A 12,184-nucleotide genomic window follows, 5' to 3' on the forward strand; every position below is an offset into this window, starting at 1 on the left:
CAGATAACTTCATGTATGCCTACATTTCTACAGCTAGTCTCTGCTCTCCAATATCATCCTACAGAGATCAGTCGCCAGAGATTCCATCTGGCCAATCTAAGTTAGACACTGAATCCAATGACTTTCACTTAGAAAAAAAAATATGTTGTGTTCCCCCACCAGTAGCAACAGCATAATTTTCCTCCAGATTAAGCAAAACCTTGTAGATTTTAAAAAATGCCCCACAGGAAACTAAATCAGTACAGCAAATATGCATGTACCCATTTCAAGCAATCAAATTACATAAACTAAAACAATTCTATTCAAATCAGGACCTAATCATACAAAGGGTCAGTAGAGATATTCTGACCTAAATTCCTAGTATTTAAACAGGCAGCAGAAATTCCCCAGAACAGATACCTGGTATAAGCTTCAGTTCACCTGGTCTTTTGACACAGGTATTTGAGATGAACATCAAAAAATATAGCAACTGTAGTCAAACCCCATCAAAACAATCAGATGAAACTGAAGTAACTCAAACTATTAATGCTATAATTCTTACTTTAGGATTAAGACTTGAAGCAATTAAAAATATGATATACTAAATATGATTCTGGCTACTGAGTTTCTCACCCTTTAATATCCCAATTCATATTAATCCTTTTAAAACTACATCCCTATTGATAAATTTGTGACTTTTAACAGCCACATAAACATGATTGATTTTTTTAAAATTAGGCCCAAAGACACTCTTCTGTGTGATGAGCATCTATACAAATATGATCAACAAATAATCTGGGTGGTAGCTAACAAGCTGGGTGCTAGCCAAAAAATGGGGGAGGGGGTATCCGTTTTTCCTCCCAGCAGGTTTCCCTGAAGCCTGTTAGCCAAACAAAAAAAATGGTGGGAGTTCATTTTTCCTCCCAGCAGGCTTCAGGGAACACACACCATTTTTTGGTTTGGCTAGCAGGCTTCAGGTAGGCTGAGAGGAAAAATGGAGTGTATGGGGGTTTCATTTTTGAAAGAGAGAGAAAGAGAGAGAGAGAAGGGAGGGAGGGAGGGAGGCAGGGAAGGAAGGAAGGAAGGAAGGAGTACAAAGCTAGCACTAGACACAGCTTCAGAGGACAATCCAGGGCTGGAAGGGACCTGGAGGTCATCTAGTCTAACCCTGCTTCAGCAGGACATTGTTGGTGAGTTTCTGTCTTTTGATCCCCCAGTCACATGGTTAAATAGCCACGCCCACCCAGTCACATGACACCCCCCCACCAAGCCATGCCCACCAAGCCATGCCCCAAAGAACCGGTAGCAAAAAATTTAGATTTCAAACAAATCCAGCCTGTTCATCTTATATATTTCCTATGCATATATATCCATTAGCAGATATACCTTGCACATGCAGACAAGAGAAGGCAAATCTACCAGCAGGCACTGCTGATGGGAAACAGAATCTGAAGAATAAAATATTTGTTTATGACATAGGCCCGCCAGGTTTCCGTGCATTCCATCAGCCGAGGGCCCAGGGCAGGGGTGGAGGGGTGGCGGTTGTGATTAGAGAGAGCCTAGAGCCGAGGGAGACCACTGTACCTCAGATTGCTGGGTGCGAATCCCTCTTTGTGAGATGGGGTCATAGGTGTCAGGTGGGACTACTGATCGCGTACCTGGCTCCTTGCTACGTGACAGTCGCCCTGCCCGAGCTCCTGGAGGTGCTGGCCGGGGTGGCAGTTGAGACCCCCAGACTTTTAGTCATGGGGGACTTTAACTTGCCATCTTCCGGCTTGTCATCGACAGCAGCCCGGGAGTTCATGGCTTCCATGACGGCCTTGGACCTGACCCAAGTAGTTGATGGCCCTACTCACATTGGGGGTGGCACTCTGGACTTGAGTTTTGTCTCTGGTCAGTGGTTGAGAGATCTGGACTTGAAGGAAATAGTCATTGAACCTTTGTCATGGTCAGATCACTCTCTTCTTCGCCTGGACTTTCTGACCGCTACTCCCCACCGCAGGGAGACGGAGCCGATGCGTTGGTTCTGTCCCAGGCGCCTGATGGACCCGGAGGGTTCGGACGGAGCTTGGGCCATTCCTGAGGGTCTGGCTCACGGCTCGGCTGAGGAACTTGTTGCGGCCTGGGAACAGGCGCGGCGGGGCCTTAGACCGAGTCGTGCCTTTGCGACCTCTGACCCGGCGCGGGTCCCAACCGGCTCCTTGGTTCTCCGAGGAGCTGCGAGGATGAGCGCCAGAGAAGGCGCCTAGAGAGTTCCTGGAGGTCTAGCCGTTCGAGGCTGATCGGACACTAGTGAAGTCCTATACTAGGACTTACCTAGTGGCATTGAGGAAGCGAGGCGTAGCTCGCCTCCTCCCTCATTGCATCGGCAGATAACCGCCCAGCCGCCCTGTTTGGGTGACTCGCTCCCTTTACATCAGGGGAGCGGGATGACCCGTTGCAGGGACGTGCTGAGGAGTTTAACGGTTATCTATACGATAAAATCGTTCAGCTTGGGATGGTTTGGACCAGAATTGTAGTGACGCAGGTGAGACGGCTGAGGCGGTCTTGGTGACATTTTATGGGATGAGTTTGACCCTGTGGCTCCGAGGACATGGACAGGTTGTTGGGTAGGTTGAATGCCACCACGTGTTTACTGGACCCGTGCCTCCTGGTTGGTGCTGGCCACTCAGGAGGTGACACGAGGCTGGCTCAGGCAATTACAAGTGCTTCTTTGGTGGAGGAGTCTTCCGGCCGCCTTGAAAGAGGCGGTGGTGAGACCCTCCTCAAGAAGCCTTCCTGGACCCGGCTGTTTTAGGTAATTATCGTCCGGTCTCCAACCCGCTTGGCGAAGGTTGTAGAGAGTATGGTGGCATATCAGTTTCCCTACACCTGGATGAAACTGTCTATCTAGACCCGTTCAGTCCGGCTTCCGGCCGGTTACAGCACTGAGGCGGCTTTGGTCGCGTTGGTGGATGATCTCTGGAGGGCCAGGGATAGGGGATGTTCCTCTGCCCTGGTCCTGTTAGACCTCTCAGCGGCTTTTGATACCATCGACCATGGTATCCTGCTGCGCCGATTGGGGGGATTGGGAGTGGGAGGCACCGTTTATCGGTGGTTCTCCTCCTATCTCTCCGATCGGTCGCAGACGGTGTTGACGGGGGGGCAGAGGTCGGCTCCGCGGCGCCTCACTTGTGGGGTGCCGCAGGGGTCGATCCTCTCGCCCCTTTTGTTCAACATCTATATGAAGCCGCTGGGTGAGATCATCAGTGGCTTCGGTGTGAGGTACCAGCTGTACGCTGATGACACCCAGCTGTACTTTTCCACACCGGGCCACCCCAACGAAGCTATCGAAGTGTTGTCCCGGTGCTTGGAGGCCGTACGGGTCTGGATGGGGAGAAACAGGCTCAAGCTCAATCCCTCCAAGACAGAGTGGCTGTGGATGCCGGCATCCCGGTACAGTCAGCTGAGTCCTCGGCTGACTGTTGGGGGCGAGTCATTGGCCCCGATGGAGGGGGTGCGCAACTTGGGCGTCCTCCTGGATGAACGGCTGTCTTTGGAAGATCATTTGACAGCCGTCTCCAGGAGAGCTTTTTACCAGGTTCGCCTGGTGCGCCAGTTGCGCCCCTTTCTAGACCGGGATGCCCTATGCACGGTCACTCACGCCCTCGTGACGTCTCGCCTGGATTACTGCAATGCTCTACATGGGGCTCCCTTGAAGGGCACCGGGAGGCTGCAGTTAGTTCAGAATGCGGCTGCGCGGGTTATAGAGGGAGCCCCTCGTGGCCCCCGTATGACACCTATCCTGCGCAGACTGCACTGGCTACCTGTGGCCTTCCGGGTGCGCTTCAAGGTGTTGGTAACCACCTTTAAAGCGCTCCATGGCATAGGGCCGGGTTATCTACGGGACCGCCTACTGCTACCGAATACCTCTCACCGACCTGTGCGCTCTCACAGAGAGGGACTCCTCAGGGTGCCGTCAGCTAGACAGTGTCGTCTGGCGACGCCCAGGGGAAGGGCCTTCTCTGTGGGGGCTCCCACCCTCTGGAACGAACTCCCCCCAGGACTCCGTCAACTTCCGGACCTCCGAACCTTCCGTCGCGAGCTTAAGACGCATTTATTCATCTGTGCAGGACTGGCTTAGATTTTAGATTTTAAATTTAGATTTTAAATTTATAGATTTTTAAATTTACAGGGGTTTAAATTTGGTTTTAAGATTTATATTTATATTTTTAATATTTGGCATTAGAATAAGTTTTTTAATTGTTGTTTTTTAATTTGTATTTATATGTATTTTAACTGCCTGTGAACCGCCCTGAGTCCTTCGGGAGATAGGGCGGTATACAAATTTGAATAAATAAATAAATAAATAATAAATAAATGAATACCCCAGCATAGTTTATTACTTCATACTTTCAGTTTTTCTATTCTCTGGTTTCTAATGCTGGAAATATTCATGGTGTCAATACTTATCGCTTATCCAAAGTCCCACATCTGTATGTGTCTGATTAATCATTTTAAGATATTTGTAGCAATGTGTTTTGTTTTTTTTAAAAGAACTTCACAACTGGTAATTTGTATTGCCCAAGGACAGCATGCCTGCATCAGTAGAGAGTAAACATTTGCCGTGGTGCAGTACAAATACTTTTGAGTGGCACGTCTTCTAAATTTAGGAAGTGCCACACTAAAGTCAATACCGCAATCTACTGTCTGTTTGCTTTTTCAGGAGGGCCCCTATATTAAATGTCAAGATGGGCAAAATGTGATACAAGGCAGGGTGAACACTTTTGTTAACCATGCCTGCTTTCGGAGGCCTAGGATCCTTCTTACCCACAATAATCGAATGTTGAATTGAAATGTTCAGAAAAAGTTTCCATCCATCCTCCAGGGCAGGGGTCTCCAACCTTCGCAACTTTAAGACTTGTGGACTTCAATTCCCAGAATTCCTCAGCCCACTTTGCTGGCTGAGGGACTCTGGGAGTTGAAGTCCTCAAGTCTTAAAGTTGCCGAGGTTAGAGACCCCTGCTCCAGGGCATAAAGCAAACTTGGATATCGCCAAGAAGCAAGCCTTTAATACTTTTAAAAATTGGAATGCAAGGAAGGCCAAAACTATACAGTCTGTGACCCAGGTCTGTTTCCAAACTCGGAACACTCTGCTTTACTAAAAAGGATTGATTTACAATGTGGTTTTCTTTTTAAAGGAGAGTGCTTTTCCAGGATTTTTCAGTTTTCTAGCTATTTACCTAGTGGGATCAAAGCAAGTACATGGGGCAAGGGTGGAAACTAAAAAAACCAACCGTTCGGGGTAACTTTTTCACTTATTTGTCCGTTGTGGCAATAACAGCTCTGGATTACAACAGCCCTGATATTTCTCTTCCCATTTCGAAGCCTAAAATGAATCTGCTGACCTACAAGCACTAGAGACACCAGCCCATGTTTGCAAAGCAGCTATTCTCTCTCAGGCGTCTTTTTAATATGGGCCTTTCCTTCATTACGGTACAAGCTGAGAGTTATTAGTTATTACCACTTTTATGAGTTCTGCTAGACTTCAAAGACCTACCTGTTTAGCCAGCTGCTGAGTAACCAGCTGAATTTTAGGAAAAGACAGTACATCCTGCTTCATAGTGAGAAATAGGAAGAATGACAAACTGAGCAAGGAAGAGAGAGTGAATTATTTGCTTGTCTCTTAAATATGCTAAAGTTCAATCATGCATCTATCTCCCAGTATTCTGTTGCTGCTCTTGCTCACCTAACAATGGGTGAGCTCTGTTGCTATGGTAATAAATGCATCCCTCCCAGCCCTGAGATAGTGGGCAACTACTTGTTATACACTGTATGTCATATATTATGAGAGAGATGAGAGATGATAGGAGAGGAAGGGAGGGAGAGACAGAGGGAGAGGGAGAGAGAGAATATATCTATCTATCCATCCATCCATCCATCTATCTATCTATCTATCTATCTATCTATCTATCTATCTATCTATCTATCTATCTATCTATCTATCTATCTATCTATATTAAAATTCCACAAGGGAGAGTTACCGGCAGAAATTGGACATGTCCAACCAAAAGAAAAAGACATCAATGTTAATACAAGACTTGTTCTAAACTGGCCAATTTGCTGCTTCTAATATTTCCAAGGGGAAAAACTGCCTGCCCTCTCACTTTCACACAAAACCCCAAAGACCCCCTTTGATTTCCTACAGGAGTTCTATCCGAGAAGAGACAACAAAATATAACTTGTATTTGGAAATGGTAATGATATTGCATTGACTTCCTTAATTCTGTTTCTTTTCCCTTTTGGAGACTTAATGGTTTATTCATACCAATAATGTTTGCTTTTTTCTCAGACTGAAATTAAAATATGTCCCCTTCTTCGGGGTTGTTCTCTTTTTCTAAAAGCCTCTCCCACTTCATCAAAAGAAAATTGCTGGTCAGAGCTGGTTTTCTCCATCATTCATTGATGACTGATCCCCAGGGAGGGGGCTGTATAATGCTTATTATAAGAACTACGGAAAGCAACCTACAGTTGGAGATACGTTATATAGAGAGATAGAGAGAAAAGCATGAACGTATTAAGCAACAAAATCCACTTTAATATTTGTCAGGAGAATTTTGCTAATCTACCAAAGGAAACTGAGAAGATTTAAAGGTTACAGAAAGACTACTGTTCATGGAAAACAAATTAACACTAGGCATTTCTGGGCTAAACCACTCTGTTATTTTTATCTTCATCGCTATTCCTTCCACATTTCAACCTGCCTACATGATGGCTCTTCTGGGATTAAGCGGTCATGTTTCAGTATTCACTGACCCTGAACAATTTATCATTTCCACACTTAAATAATAGGGGGTGCTTTTATTTTTCCAAGCACATTCTCCTTCCCCATCACCCCTCTCCCCCCCCCCCCCATTTTTTTAGAGCTGAAATTCTGAATTGCACATAAAAGTTAGTCATCGCTGCTTTTGAAGCCAAAGTTAAGGGGGAAAAAATCTTTTAGGTTCTGTTTTTCAATTATTTCTGGAACGAACGTGTCAGAAACATACGGATAAAGAATCAGCTAAAGTAAATATTTATTTTTTTAGCCAGGCAGCTGTGCTAATCTGTTGTAGCAAAAATAAGAAATTTCAATCTTTTCTGTGCATGGTCACCATAATTAATTTGCATACATTTCCTCATTAATAACATAGTGATGACTCTCTGTATTCCTTGCTTTTGGTTTCCTTCCCTCTGATCTCACTCGCTAAAAAATTTGTATGTTGTTGGCTAAGAATAACAGATTATTAGATTCAAGTGAACGAAACTCAAGCTATTGTCCATTTCTTTGCCTTTACATTATGAGATTTTTTTTCCCAATATTTTTGTTCCATTTTAAATTCTCACCCACCTAGAGGTACACAGCAAGCCAGCCAGAACTATTTAGCCTTTGGCCTCACCGATCACATAACAAGAATCTTAAAATGATGTTAAGTGCCTGACCTTGCTCCTTCTGGGTTAAAAAGTCTGACTGGGTTACTGCTCAAAGACTAATTAATTGCATGTCTACTTGACAGAAGACAAGAAAAATCTGGCATGAGCAATCACTGGTGCTTGTCAAAATAGGATGTAAATAAGATCACATTTTCTCCCTGAAGTCATTTTCTTAGGGCATATCTGGGAGCATTATTAAGTAAACCTCTAAAGCATTTGCAACCTCAGCATTATCCTCAGGAGAGGGCATTTTCTTCTGTTAGTGCCATGAAATTATTCTGCCCCCACTTGGGGTCTTCTGGATCTGTGCTATTCAGGCATGCTGGCTGTGAGGTTACGGGACTTGTAGTCCCAATATATCTGGAGTGTGCCAGGTTGAGGAAGTAACCGTATTGTTAGCCCTGCAATATAATCCAAACAAGAAGTACGACCAAGAGTACTAGCTGTATTTTTATTGTAAGGTTTACTTTAACATTAAGCATCTTGCAAGCCGGAAAGTCTTTCTCCGCTCCTTTTCTTTTCTTTTACTTTCTTTTCTTATTTTATTATATGTTTTGTTTTATTTTATTATTATTTTATTCATTCATTCAATCAATCAATCAACTTTTATGGTCGCCCATTTCAATGACTCTGAGATGAGCTCTAAAAACATCCAAATTAAATATACATAGAAGCAGGATATTTGGCCAGTTAGCAATATAGCTGGGGCCCTTGACACATTCACATTTACTGTCCAAACACAAAGGAAGGTCCCTTTTGCGACATTTCCCATGGCCTCCTTGGTCTTTTTTTTTTCTTTTGTGGGCTGAGATACCTTTTAACACAACCGTTGTCCGGTCTGAAGCTCTCCCTCCTGTCCCCCAAGGTCATTCCCACTGAGCATTGCATACATTTACTTCACAGGATTTACGAAGTTTTTCAAAATAATTTATAGTGAATTTGGAAACAGGGTCCCAGAGCTACCTATCTTTTTTTTTTCTTTTATTTCCAAAAGGCAGTTTTATAAATGAGGGGGAAAGATGAGGGTTTTTTTGTGGAGCATGGGAAACTATTCATAAAGTTAAAATCCCAAGACACAGTTTGGTGTAGTGGTTAAGGTGCTGGCCTAGGAACCAGCAGAGTTGTGAGTTCTAGTTCTGCCTTAGGCGTGAAAGCCAGCTGGGTGACTTTGGGTCAGTCACTCTCTTTCAGCCCAACTCAGCTGACAGGTTTTTTGCTGTGGGGGAAATATCAGGAGGAAGGGGCATTGTGTATGTTCTCTGACTTGGACTATTTATAATAGAGGTGGGATTTTTTAAAAAAATCAAGTTAAAATTACAAATGTCACCTTCTCCTAGTTTACCTGTAATGGTAAGAGATAACTTAAAAGAAAATATTAAGTAAGTATTTAATGGAACTTACCTCTTAACGTTAACCAATAATATCTAACTATGCCTTGAGTAGCAATATCTAAAATATGCCTTGTGGAAAAGATATTTCTTTCAGTAGATGAATGTTATTTTGACTCATTACTAGGCCAACCTACAGCCAGGCTGATATTAGATGTTACTTAAGTGATCTTTTGAAAAAGGAAAGACAAGAGAAAGGGAAACACACCAGTGGTGGGTTTCAAATTTTTTTACTACCGGTTTTGTGGGTGTGGCTTGGTGGGCATGGCAGGGAAAGGATAATGCAAAATCCCCATTTCCTCCCGATCAGCTGGGACTTGGGAGGCAGAGAATAGATGGGGGCGGAGCCAGTCAGAATTTTTACTACTGGTTCTCCGAACTACTCAAAATTTCCGCTACCGGTTCTCCAGAACTGGTCGGAATCTGCTGAAACCCACCTCTGAAACACACATATACTGTACCAAGCAAGGAATTTCTGCCTCATATATATATAGTCATATCTTATTGATCCTGGGGAGGAGGTGCCTCCAGTCATGTGCAGAAGAAAAACTATTCATTTTCAAAATCTCATTGCAATCTATATGTGTGGTTGGGTGTGTATAGAGACACGCTAAAATTAAACACCCTTATAAAGATAGTTTGCAACCAATAATAAAATAAAGATAAAATGAAACAGATTCCAAATCCAATGTTTCATCCAACATCCCAGGCACTGTAAATTCCACTTGCCCAACTCAGTTAAAAAAATAATTTTTGCCGTTTTTGTTTTGTTTTTAACTTTGGGCAGAGCAAATATTCTTTTATCCAGAAGTACCAACCACCAATCATTCTGCCCTCTTCTTTCTCTTCTTTCTTGTTGTGTGGCTTTTCCTCCTGGCCACATGAGGCCACATGAATGTGCTTATCTTTGGTCCACAAGGAGACATACAAGCAGTAATGGGTTTCAATTTATTTATTTATTTATTTGTTTGTTTGCATTTATATCCCGCCCTTCTCCGAAGACTCAGAGCGGCTTACAATGTGTTAAGCAAAAGTCTTCATCCATTTGTATATTATATACAAAGTCAACTTATTGCCCCCAACAATCTGGGTCCTCATTTTACCTACCTTATAAAGGATGGAAGGCTGAGTCAACCTTGGGCCTGGTAAGACTTGAACCTGCAGTAATTGCAAGCAGCTGTGTTAATAACACAGTGTTAATTTAGTTTGCTACTAGTTTGCTCGTGTGCACGTGACCCTTCTGCGCATGTGCAGAAGCGTCCGGGCAGGTGGGCGGAGCCTCCCACTGCTGCTGCTACCAGTTCACCCGATCCGGGGTGAACCGGTAGCAACCCACCACTGCATACAAGTATATCACTTTGCTGCCCTACCTTCACTGCTCAACCCTCTTCTGACCTAGGGAGCAAGGACGTCTTCACAGATTTCATAGGAGGCACTTTGAAGAAGTGGCTCTTGTGTTCCCTTGCTGTCACCTGCCATTACCTGCAAGAAAAATGACCATGAACCAAAGGGAAGAGGCACATTCTGATGACTGGCCAAAACCTGCTCCCAAGTTAGTGAACAGGGTGGTTCTGCTGAAGTAAAGCACCTGCTTTGCCAGGCAAACCCTCAGCCAACCCTGAAATACTGGCTCAGCTTTATCAAGCAGGGCCACATACACATAAATGGGGGAGACATAGCAGCCTGATCTTGTTAGCATAATGTTATTTCTACTTCTGAAAGAAAGTGTATGTGTACATGTATAGGCATATGCATATATAATATGTATGTATGTATGTATGCATGCATATTTACTGATTTTGCTTGTCACTCATAAATCCTTTCACATACTAATGTGGAAATGAGAGAGCATTTCTAGCTTGAGTACAGGATACCGCGGACTATTTTCAACCTTAGCAACTGGAAGGATGAGCCACTGATAGGGCCAAAGTACCCTATTAAAAATAGAATAGAATAGAATAGATTTTTTATTGGCCAAGTGTGATTGGACACACAAGGAATTTGTCTTAGTGCATATGCTCTCAGTGTACATAAAAGAAAAGCACTGATGCATTAGGAAAATTCAGTTGAGTTGCCATAGTAATGAAAACTGTCAAGAAAAGTTGTGACAAACAGTAGAACCCTGACTACTAACATCACAAGAAGGGATTTATTTAATTAGACTTCTCAGACTTTTTTTTTAGTTGCAACTAGACAATAAAACAGCTTGGTCTAGTGGTTAAGGTACCAAATTAGAAACCAGGAGACGGTAAATTCTAGTTCTGTGTTGGACATAAAAAAAACCCGACTCTCTGACTTTGGGCTAGTTACTCTCTCTCAGCTCAGTTCATCTCATAGGGCTGTTGTTGGGAAAATAGAAGAGGGAATCAGTATTAGATTCGTTTGCCACTTTGTGTTATTTGTAAAAAAAAAAATACAGATGGGAAATAAACAAACAAACAACCTATTTCAGCATTAGCAGCACTTCTGATTTTACAATTTAACTGCAAGTGAAGGAAGTGGTTTGGAAGGCACTTTCCAACAACAGTCATCTAGTTGTAACTCACTGCAGAAATATGGTGGTTACAAATTGAGTTTCCACTTCTGTATCAGGGTAGTAATTTTCATGCAGCACAGAAAATAAAGGAGAGGACTAGAATAAAAATGAGGAAATGTATTTGGGTATTCATTTTGGTGGACCAGAGCCCACTTGACTAGTAAGGGATGCAATGCTGTTTTATTTTACTCATTTGTTATCATCTGCCTGATGAGGTGGCAGCCTGGGTCTGTAACATGAGCTACTGCAAGAGTTCTGTTTCAAACATGAGCCACACAAAGCTTGCAGTCACACCCACTTGGGACAGGTTTTTGACTGTCTTGTATTTTGGTTTGGCTCACACAACACATCAGCTACCAAGCCCAGAACAATGGGTGTGCCTTGTTGACATCTTGTCTGCAGTGTAATGAATTTGATTGATCTTCTGTTTTCATAAGCTTTTGATCCACCGTCACAGCAACTTTTAGCAAGAAATAGCTGATGAAAAATGAATTTAGATTGCAGCTCAGTTGCCAAATCACTTTCAGTTCCATTTTATATTCCCTCTCTACTGATTAAAGTAAAAAAAAAAGTTTGATTTCATTCCCTACAATCCTAAATCCATATTACCTAAGTCCATAGTAGACTAAGTCCATATTACTTAAATCCATATTACCATCACCAAGTCTTGAATTTGGCAAATGTGCAGGCATGGGGATCACTCCCTATCTGTTTACATCTAGAGTATGCCACCAGAGGAGCAGAAGCCAATTCATATCCTAAGATTGCTCAGATTTGATTTGACCATTTGCCAGTGGAACTTTATCAGTCTACCTTAGCTACTCTTCTC

The sequence above is a fragment of the Ahaetulla prasina genome, chromosome 1 (assembly GCF_028640845.1).
Source record: "Ahaetulla prasina isolate Xishuangbanna chromosome 1, ASM2864084v1, whole genome shotgun sequence".
Classification (NCBI taxonomy): domain Eukaryota; kingdom Metazoa; phylum Chordata; class Lepidosauria; order Squamata; family Colubridae; genus Ahaetulla; species Ahaetulla prasina.